At 41.8% G+C, this 9,715-nt stretch overlaps 1 protein-coding gene across 1 annotated transcript in view; it reads right to left on the reverse strand.

Annotated features, from left to right (window-relative positions):
- The window catches only part of GPC1 (glypican 1), a 213,581-nt gene extending 205,017 nt beyond the window's left edge, over nucleotides 1-8,564 (reverse strand). The window contains exon 1 of the mRNA XM_017728724.1: nucleotides 8,503-8,564. The gene's annotated coding sequence lies outside the window, so the exon portion shown is untranslated. The remainder of the gene's footprint in view (nucleotides 1-8,502) is intronic.
- Nucleotides 8,565-9,715: the final 1,151 nt, after the last annotated feature.

Below are 9,715 nucleotides of genomic sequence, written 5' to 3' on the forward strand. Positions count from 1 at the left end.
GGCGGGGGAGGAATCTGCCATGGATGGAGTCTGACCTACCCTGTTTTTAAATGAGAAGTCTTTTGTAAATGCAAAAATACTGCACACTTAAGAGGTTACCAAGTAGGTTATGTGGCATGAGGTTATTTCAGCCTGTACTCCTGGGGATTTATTTTAATTTTATAGCCATAGCCCTTTCCTCTCCCCAGGCTTTGAACATATCACTTGAAGACCTGTGTCAGACATTTCATCTAACTAACCTGACTACAATAACGACAGAAAAAACAAGCAGCAGAGGAATCTGTACATATATTGCTGTGACTGGAGGAAAATCAACGAGTGAAAATCAAATACTTGCAGACACACAGGTAACAACAGTCTCACTTGGGTCTGTTGAGGGGAATGAACTCCAGGAATGCAAACTCCAAAGAGACAAAGCACTTGATAGAGAAGAAAGGCAAAGTCATAAACCTTTTACCTGGTCTGGCTGCTACAGAATTACTTGGGATGGGTGACATGAGGGACAAAAGCAGTACCTAACTTCCTTTTTTCCTTCTCAAAGCCTGGGATTGGATACTTGTTGCTGTTGTATATTGAGTGCTCTGCCTGTAGTGACTTTGGGAAAGCTCTCTGTGAGCGAAGAGCTCTCTGCACTCATACAGCTACTGAAGTGCACTGAGACACCAACTGCTGGCAGAGAAAGAACTGGGAATGAAACCCTTGAGTTCTGGCCTTGGAACCATCCCCTGAGCTATAGATCATTTCACAGGCCAAAGTATTTCCCTTCTTCATATACATCTCACTTCCCCCAGATGGGTGACAGTGCCTGCGGCAGGGACTAAAGTCATGTCATTCCCGATAAAATCCTGGGAGACCACAGCACGCACTCTGCTTATTCATATGCACTCTGCTGTTCCCTGGTGAGACACCAGGCTGCCAGCCCCAGCACAGATCACACTGCCAGCTCCCAGGCTCTTCTCAGGAGCTACAGCTGAACTACAAGTTCTGCTGCAAACCTCCAGGATTAAGTGACCATCAGCAGGTCATTTATCTCCTAAACAGTGGCAAGAGTGTTTCTTATCTAACCACCTGCCTTTGAGATGCTCACATGCTATCATAATGAGACGCTTGTAAGTAGACAAATTTAAAATAAACCCAAGCTGATACGAGCTCTTCAACGGAGAAGATACCTGCAAGTCTGTACAGGATCCTATCCTGAGCAAACAAATCTTAAATGGTGAGGCACATCTCATTTTGCTGTTAAGTTTGTATGCACATGCAGGATTTGACCTAGGTACATTTTAAGCAAATTGAAATAAACATCTTCAAAGTGTCATGATGAAAATGTATTTTTGGCATCCATTATAAATTGGATTGTGTATATATCTGAGGACCAGATCCAGTTTCTGAACATCCTCAGCTAAAAGAATGGAACTTGGCAAAAAGTAAACAAAAGATTGTCCAGAAAGAGGCAGAAAGAGCCAGAACTGGTAAAGATAAGAAAAGGCAGGGTAAAACACAAAGATGAGTAGACAAAATGCAGAGGAGGCAAAAAGCACACAGCCAGCCAGCAAGATAGCCAGAGGAAGACAGAAAATCCATCCTGCTCTGGAGATCACCTCTTGACAGTCCTGACAAAAAGCACTGTCCACTGAAAAGCTGATCCAAGCATTATGAAGCAAGAATGATGAAGAGCCAAATCATCTGGCACAAGTGGGGAAAGCTACCCTTTAAAAACAAGAAGTGAACAAAGAAGCTTTCTACAACCTCAATTTTCACAGAGATGTCTTTGTTTCTCTAGCACTTTCCAAAACTTTTGCAATGCAGTGGACATGCCTCTCTTTTTCACCTTGATACAAGTCAAGAACTGTACAGGCAGCAATGCAATTACGCCCACCAGACTTCCAGCTGGTTCCAAAATGGACCTATGCTGAGTTACATTTACAGCAACCTGGAGTTTGACAGCAAAACCGAAACAGGAAAAAACCCAGATAGCCATATTAAATTGCAGTGTATCCTTGATGCCATATAAAAGAATAGTGCATTCTCATTTGAATTCAGTGGTGTTTCTACTTTTTTCCCTATGCATCAAGTGCAAAGTTCACTCAGAATGGGGAGTAGGGAAGGAAGAGAGATGGGCAAAGCCTAACTGAGCTAAAGCTTCCTCGCTCTTACCAACCTCATGTAATGAAACCCTTTGCCCCTTTCCCTTAGCCAGTTTTATGATACTTTTGATTCTCTGGCAGCATCAGCAAATCTGGCACCTTTAGATTAAAAATCTTCATCAAAGCAAGAGTATTTTAGTACCTCTTCTGCCCAATTCCTTTAATCTCTGAAATAGCTGTTTCCTGCGGGATTCATGAAAGCCCCTGCTGGTCCCTGCCCCCCAACACTGGCTGGTGTTCAGCAGAAGCTGGACATGTGTTTTGCTGAATCAAATCTAATTAAGTTATTCAGAGGATTTACTAGATTACACCTTGCTATCTGCAGCTACTTACTTCTTCACCGTTCTCCCTTCATTGGAAATCTGGCATCTTCTCCTCCCCTCTGCTCACATTCCCCCAAGAAGCCTTTCTGACATGCGCAAACAGCATGTGTCTGGTTGTTTTGAACACCAAAAATATCAGATCAATCCCCTTGAATTGCTGGGGCATCTATGTACAACCGACAAATCCAGCTTGATCTCAGCTGACTTTGTAAGACACCATTTGCCTTCCCAAAATACTAAGACCTTCTGGGATTTGTGTGCCCAGATTAATTAACCAAGGATAGTGTTCAGAAGATGTACAGAGTTGGGGACCCTTCCCAGGTCTTGAGGGAACCAGACTGAGGCCCCAGGGCAAGGACAATCACAATTCTGGCTGCCGAGTAATACAGGAAGAGGGGCTGCACAGAGGACAAGTGCAGCAGTGTACGCCAAGGCTGGGCCAATTGAGCCTTTGGTGGAACAGACCAATTCCCTTTAAATGGAATGCTGTATTTCCCCAGTTTGGCTAGTACTAAGAATATTAGGAACAACTAAGTAATATCAGACAGAGAATCTGGCTAATGCAGGTAATTGCCACTCTGTGCTGTGTTTTGAATTGAACCACCCAATTTTACAGCAGCAACTTAAAGGAATGTATTGCTTAATGACCTCTTACCAATGACTCCAGCCTGCTAGACTGTACTTGTATTATATATGAGTCAGAAATTTCTCAGCAGAAAGAAGTCTAAAAGGCCAAAAAATAAATAAATGCCATAAACTTGTTAGAGAAACTGCTGCTAATTTGGTCTGCCCCAGGAAGTACATTTCATCCTTTCTGGACACTTTCAGTAAAGCTTTTCCCACTCTCCAAAACATTTGCAGTAATGAACAAAGAAGATGGACATGGGACTTGAATTTGGTTTATGCTGGATAAGCAGAGCTTGCCTGGATGGTATGAAATGGCTCAAAATTTCTCCCAAAATTAGATGAGAAACGTGTCCTTTCAGCATGCTCCTATGATGATGTACAGAAGATTCCTCCCGCTTCCTGCAAAAGTTGCAATCAGATGACTTCCTCTTATAATTCAAGAGATTATGTCCTGAACCTAACTGCTTTTGAAAGAGATTTTTCAGGTAAAAATCTCCCCTCATTCTCATTGTTATCTGTATGTGGCACTGACCTAAGAAAAACACGAGCAGGAACACACTCTGTTCCTAGGAATGCCAGCTCAACAGCGCATTCCTGAGCACTAGTCCAAGGTAAATTGGTGTGGGATAAGCATCCCAGACTTCTTTGAGAAGAAAAACTTACGGCCATGAAGAAAGATGTGTGGACTCACCATACGGGCATCTGGCATCCCTAATGGAACTTCTCAGCTGGCACTTTATCCTCAGCTGTTGCTACATTAAACACTACAGACTAAAGCACTTAGATGAATTAATACAATTATCTTGCATTCTGCTCAAGTGTTTATTTTTTTCCCCTCACATTCAGTTAGGTACAACATAACCTGTTTTTCTAGGGAAACTGACTGTGAGGAAACACTGACAGCACTGTATTAAAAGCACCCAACACCTCCAGCTGGGAGCAGAGGCTCTCCCACTCCAGGCTATGTCTGTGCTACAGGAAACACCCAGCGCCGAGCGGGTGTCAGCCCGTGGAGCAGGTAAACCTGGGTTATCACCAGGTAGCTGGGAGGACAGCTCACAGCAAATGTTGGGCAGCTTTCCACACACAGGGGAGAAAATCTGACCTGGAGTTTGGAAATGTGTCCTTCCCATGCCTTTTTCTCTGCACTGTTAGTGAGATAATTACCAGGTGACACACATGTTTAATGTGTGCCAGCTTCACTTCCGATGTAACTGTACATGAGCAGAGTTACAGCTGGAATGAATTTGGGCCAGTGTGTTTTTCATTTTGAGATCTATGCATTTTGTAACACAAAGACAGTGAATGTCTTTGTGTCTATGGCTACAGCATTTTAAAGGTGCTCCAGGACCAAGCCTTCAGAAGACAGTGTGATGCCAGTGTAGGTACAGCAGTTCATCCTGGCTGAAGATTAAGTACCCTTATAATTACACATCCTCGTGTAATATCACTGTTTCTTTGATCAGCACCACATAAACATCCAGAGTTGGATTTTTCAAGATGCCAGACAACACAAACCCATCTTCTTAAGATTAAAAATAGAGCTCTTAATCTGATTTCATTTCCTCAACCTGCTAGAAGCCAGAGAGCATGAATACAAGGAGATGCAGAGACATGGGGTGTTAGAAACTCACCAGGACACTCAGTTCTTTCCCACCAAGTTTTCAGTTTGTTGGTTGGTTTGTTTTTACAGTGCTACTTTTGAGTATAGCCTTCAAAATAAATTGTTTGTAATAGCTATGTATTTTCACACCACAGACATAGTTTTGTGTTAGGAAGGACTTTTCTTCTGTGGCTGAAGGAGCAAAGCTTAGTTCCCTTGCCTCTATTGTAGCAGATGCCAGGGACATCGCTTTTTAAAGCATTTTAAATAGAAGTTAGTGGACTGGGGGACCCTGGAGCACACTTTCAAATCTTCCTTGCTGCCTTACAAAAGCTAAGCAGTTAGGTGCAATGACTCACTCACACTGACATTTTTGGGAGAGAATGATGCCTTTTATAATAACATTGATATTCCTCCATTGATGTCTCAACACTAGCTAATTTAGAAAAGAAACATGTAGTGCAAGGTTGAAAGGTCACAGGCCAGCCAAAGAACTCGTGAGATCATGGGACCATGAAAGAGGCTTTGGCTTTAAAATAAAATACCCTTTTTTCTTTTTGTTTCCTTCTTTTAAGGAAGAGAAAACTTTTCTGAAAGGCCAGGAATTTAATCTGAACTCTTCTTTCACATACTGTACAAATAAAAACTACACTGCAGAACTACTTGGGGGGGTTCAGTAGAGTTTATCTCCAGAGGTCACTTTAATCTATATTGAGTAGAGAAATAGAGGGAGAAGGAAGGACACACATTTACTTTTAGAAAGCTGCCAGACCTCTCTTTAAGCCCTGACGTTACCATTGTTAAGCCAATACCCTTCTTAGATTATTTTCCCCACAGTCTAGTGGGGACTCTGCAGCCTAGTGAGTGTGAAATTAAATTATGAAATACTGGATTATTTTTAGCTGTTCTGTTCTGATCTATCCACACCATTCTTTTCCTTTTTCCAGTCTCCCCTATTTTTCCCGTCAGATTTAAAGGAAAAGATAAACCAAAAAAAGCTTACAATATAATAAACTTGCATCCATAGTGATGTGACTGATGTTTGCACCTTCAACAGACTTTAACACAGATTCAGGTTTGAGACTAAAATCAGGGCCAGATATTCTGGCTTTGAGTCCTTTCAATGACTGCTAGCTCACAAAGTATTCCTTTTTTTTCTTCCCCAAAAGAGGACTCTGTTAGTTTCTTCCCAGTATTATGTGAATATAAAACTAATTACAGTCTAATTGAGACTCTTTCAGTTTCCAAGTGAAACAGAGCATCCTTTCCTTTATAAAGAAATTTGGAAATGTTAATGTGGGAAATCAAAACGCGTTTGCAAAAACAAAGGAGGCCTAATGTGCTGTGTTCCCTCTTCCTTCCAGCGCAGCAGCTAACAAATATTATTTGTTGATACAATATATATAGTTCCTATATCCTAAGTATGAGAATTTGCTATTAAACCAATTAGGCACAGAGTGCTTTCATAACTATAGCTGCTCAAAATGAAAAAGACAAAGTGGTTTCCTAATGGAACATGCAACTGATAAGAGATTACTCTTTCATGTTTTCAGATATTAAAAAAATAAAGACTGGCTCCTACAATGAAACACTGTATTTTATCCTTGCTGTCCTCTCAAACTTGCATAATAAAATGCTTAATTTCTGTGCTTTCTTGTTTTTATAACATTAACAAGGTCCATAAAGTCTGAGGTAACCAAGTCCCCTGTGAAGCTTGCTGAGCAGTGAGAAGAATTTACCACACTATCAGAAACTGCATGGATTTGCTTAGCCAGGGAAGGACTTGTACTGGATACCAGCGTATGCAGAGTTCTCTGCTTAGAAGGAGACTGACCCAGTGTCACAGGAGAGAGCTTTTTGAAATCTCTAACTGCCTGTCCTTCCTAACTCCAGCCTGGTGGGAACAGGAGACTCCCTTCTGACTCTCTTGACATAAGAAGCTCATGAAGTGCTTGGCTGTAATGAACTTGTAACCTGCCTTGCAGTGTGACACCCTGTTCCCATACACGCTGCAGGCTCCAACACCTGTGTGATTGGCATCAGCCTGATAGCTCGGGTTCAATTACCAATGCCAGTATGAGAATTTAGAGCTGTTCATTTAATAGCTGCTCCCATGACCTCAAGGCAGACAAAAGCTGACCCATCAATGGCTGCCATTGATTTGATGGGTCACAAGGCAAAAACACCGTGCAGTGTGTCCACAATGGCCTTCTTGGGTATGGAAGCACAGCAGTGTCTGTAAATCCTTATAAATTATACCACTATACTATCTAACCTTCTTATGTAGGCTTGGACAATTTCCTCCCTCCTCCCATTGCTCATTTTCCACAACTCACAAATGTCTGTTTCACACAAACAAGAAAAATGAGCTGGCAAACACCCTGCCCATAATTCAATTTTAAGGCAGAGAAATACAATTTTCCCCAAATCTTTCCTTCTTAATGTTTTGTGAAATGAACTGTTCAAAGCTATCTATTGAAAAGGAGATGAAAATCCTTCCCTTCCAAAAAGAAGCATAATGAATGTACTCTTCATTCTTCAAGAGATGCAGCATAGCCTGCCAGAGAAAGTCCTCTTATTCTCCATTTATGGGGCTTGATTAAGTGTTCTGTTCATGTGGATTTGAAAGTTTTGATGCGATTCTTTTAGTCGCTGCTTTTGTATATGAAAAACAAAATTTGAGATAGCCAAATGCAGAGGTAAAACCACAAAATTATTTTTGTCAGCTCAGTAGGGATGACTGGAACCTCTTTGCTCAAACTCTCCTTAACATTAGTGGGAATGTCACACTGCTGTTTATCCCAGATACCACTCTTGGCTGGAGAGATCCTGAGGCACAGAGTGCTGGAAGCTCAGAGGGTCCGTGTGGAAGCACTGTTGTATGCTCTTCACTAGTGGCCATTGCCAAAGTCAGCCCTGTGCTCTGCCCCTCTCTCACATGCACTTTGCAGACTCTCAATTTACTAATGTGGTTATCTGAAACCATTTCAAATTACAGCTGCACGAAGAACAGCATAAAGGATTCAGCCTCCCAGAGAGGCTCTTTGTGCACTTAGATGCCTCCAGAGCAGCACATCATTCCCAGGACCAAGCAGATTAGCTCCAGGGCTTCTGTATGCCTGGAGAGGGATGCTGAGGACAGACTCCTACCCTTTGTCCTGTCCTGCAGTGTGCCAGGAGCCTCCTGTGAATGGCTGTGCAGTCTTCACTCTCAGGGCAGTCCAGAGAAGTGTGCTGTGTCATGTGATACTTAGGAATACTTTGGGCAGTAACAGGTACAAAAACCCTCTGAGGTTTGTTAATGTCTTTGGTGTGGTCCCCTTTCCAGTTTGATATTTTTTTGTACCACATACATATAATGATGCCAACAAAGAACACAGGTTACAGCTACCCGGGAAAGTTCATAAGAACACTTCACTCATCCATCCTGATGAAACCTCTCAGCACGTCTGTGCAAACCCTCCAGTAACACCGTACATAACCTTTCTCTTCTCCCACACTCCATGAATCTCCCTGCTTTCCCTGCCTGCTGGTTTTGTCCTGTACTCAGCTAGAGGGGCTACTTTAGGATGCTTTTCTTCCTGTTTGGGCAGATTGTTTTGCCTTTCTAATGCTCCTTCTGGTCCTGCCAGTCCTGGGAGCACGAGGCTCAGAAGGGGAACTGAACTCACATCTTCCTAAGAGCAATCACAAAAGCTGAGGTGGAAGAGCTTTAATTTCTCTTGTTTTGAATTCCATCAGCAGTGACCCACAGCCATGAAGAGGTTTTGTCTGCATGCAGTAATCAAGAAAGCCAGGAACTCACCTCAGAAGTTGCTATGCAGGACTGCTTGTAGCCTTAGCTCTGAATGATTCATCAATTTATTTGATTGACAGGGTTGATAGAAGGTCTTAAGGGCTCTCCTGAGAATCAAAATCAAAAGAAAAATCCATATGTGAGGGTGCTCTATATCTTTCTAAAGCTTCTCTTATTTGGGAACTAAGCTCATCTACTTTTAATTTCATATAATGAGAAAGTATGGACTTACCTTAGTAAGAACATGGCAAATATTAATTAAGTACTAGCGACTAAAAAGAATATCAATAGCGACCAGGGAGGATAAGTCTGAGAGACTGGGGTTTAGACTGTAAAAAAATAATAACCAGAAAGCATAGGAATTAAACAAACTGCTTGTTAATTAGAGAATATTGAAAGCAGTGGGATAATAACAAATGTCCACTTTTCACCTGTGACAATGGAGACAACTCCTTCCTAGAATTAAGTTGCTGGTCTTTCTGTACATGGTGCTGTTAGAGTGGAGTACCAACATCATCACTGTTAGATCACTTACTTAATGATACGGAAGCATCAGATTGTGCCTTAATGTACCCTTCTCCCCTAGACCATGTGGTGGTTTTAGGCTGACCTCATGAATCTGAAATACCCATTTCTAAGAAACCCTCTCATGGAAAAAAGTCAAAATTCTATCATTGTTGCTCCTACACTGGCAGAATTTTAGGGGGACACGTGACTGACCTGCTGTATCCGTGGGTTCCTTCCCAGCTGAGCTAAATCAGTTAACATCAGCTCGGGATCTGCATCACATTTCTGGTTTCAGAATGAAACCTGTTTTATTAGGAGGACAGAGACAAACAAACTATAAATAAAACTGCATAAGGACTTTACAAATCAGTGCTTTAAAAACTTAACTTTTCATCAATCTAACTGCTGCTCTGCTCTCTGTGATGCCACTTTATCTCAGCAGAGACACAGGCAGCCTGTATTCTTTTAACCTCAGCAGGCTGTCACTGGTCTTTGATATAGCAGCTGTCTCATAGCTACCACTAGATTTCAATTAAACCAGGCTATATTTAGGGTGAAAATAGGGTTATTTTCAACTGCCATACCTGCCAACTTTTATTCACTCTCAGCAGTAGTTATTTTATTTGATGTACCTGGTTTTAAGCTGTGCCATCCATAAAATTAAAAAGATACCCAAAACTGTGATGTATTTTACATTCACATCACCAAAAATCTA

Source organism: Corvus brachyrhynchos, unplaced genomic scaffold (assembly GCF_000691975.1).
Source record: "Corvus brachyrhynchos isolate BGI_N302 unplaced genomic scaffold, ASM69197v1 scaffold223, whole genome shotgun sequence".
Classification (NCBI taxonomy): Eukaryota; Metazoa; Chordata; class Aves; order Passeriformes; family Corvidae; genus Corvus; species Corvus brachyrhynchos.